This window comes from Lactuca virosa, chromosome 5 (assembly GCF_052849685.1).
Source record: "Lactuca virosa cultivar CGN04683 chromosome 5, Lactuca_virosa_CGN04683_v6, whole genome shotgun sequence".
Taxonomy (NCBI): domain Eukaryota; kingdom Viridiplantae; phylum Streptophyta; class Magnoliopsida; order Asterales; family Asteraceae; genus Lactuca; species Lactuca virosa.
In genome coordinates this window covers 17,658,465-17,659,694 of record NC_136430.1, presented here as the reverse complement: position 1 = coordinate 17,659,694, position 1,230 = coordinate 17,658,465, and the positions used below count along the sequence as shown (strand labels likewise).

The 1,230-nt window shown below is 42.4% G+C and overlaps 1 non-coding gene across 1 annotated transcript; it reads left to right on the top strand.

The window, feature by feature from the left end:
* Positions 1–670: 670 nt before the first annotated feature.
* LOC145118067 (small nucleolar RNA R71) lies at positions 671–777 on the top strand. Its single transcript, XR_013713050.1, has one exon. It is a non-coding gene; the product is annotated as a small nucleolar RNA R71 (small nucleolar RNA).
* The last annotated feature ends 453 nt before the right edge of the window (positions 778–1,230 follow it).

Here is a 1,230-nt window from a genome sequence, read left to right as displayed (position 1 = left end):
GTTGTTTTTCGATGTTTATGATTGAAGCTTGTTGATTTATGAGTAAGGTTTCTTGATCTCTCATTAGTGCTTGTTGTTGTCTTATTGCTGCTTCAGTTTGATCGTGTCTCTTTTCAGATGCAGCTGCAAAGCGTGTGAGTATTGACTCAAAATCAGATTTCTTCTCGGGTGTTGGTTCCTCCCTTTGATAAAAGCCTCTTCCTTTTTGTTCATACTTCTCTTCCTTGGCTTTCTTGTATTCATCATATGGTAACCACTTCTTCTTGGGCTTTCTCCAATCTTCATCATATCGATCACCACTCGAGTAGAACGCTTGAACCTTTCAGTTTCCATTTTCATCAAGATCACAGTCTTTAGTCAAATGTGGCATGTTACAGTTTTCACACCCAACTCTTATAGCATGGATTGTTTGATCCATCTTAGTCATCCTCCCATCCATATTTTGCAACATTGCTAAAACTGCTGACATGTCTTCTGAAGCCAAATTTGCCGATCCCCGTGTTACATTATTTCGCGGGTTATGGTACTCTCTAGAATGTTTACAAAATCTTCATTGAGATCCTTGATTTCAGCGTGATTTTTCTTGGTTATGGGACCTTGAGAATCAAGGAGTTTCCTAGTCGTGCCATTTACCCCATCATAAAAGATAGAAACTTCTTGTTGCACATTAAGGTCGTTTTGGGGGAAATTTAAAAGTAGGCCCTTGTAGCGCTCCCATGCGTCAAATAGCGACTCCCCTACTTGTTGCTCAAAGTTAGCGATGACCTTTTTGAGCTTAGCAACTTTTGATGGTGGGCGAAGTTGTTCCAAGAACTCCTCACGCATTTTTGCCCATGTAGTGATTGAGCCGGGTGGAATTGCCTTCAACCACTCCTTGGCAGCTCCCTTGAAGGTGACCAAAAGCATTCTCAACAACACCGTTTCGCGTGGGACATTCGTAATGTTAAATTAATCGGCGATGTCACTGACTTCATCAAGATGTTTGTAAGCATCTTCATGATCTTTTCCGGTGAATAGGATCTCCTTTAGCGTAGCAAGGATGTGCCCCTTGAGTTCAAATGTGGCAGTGGCTGGTATGGTGGGTTGCACAAGGCCAGACCCGGTGTCGTCACAAATTATTTTCTTGTATGCCTCCATGGAAATGTCTGCAATGTCCGCCATGATGTTATCGGGTTCGCTTTCTTCGTTTGATTCGGTTTCGCTTTCTCCTTTCTCTGTGTCGTAAATGCT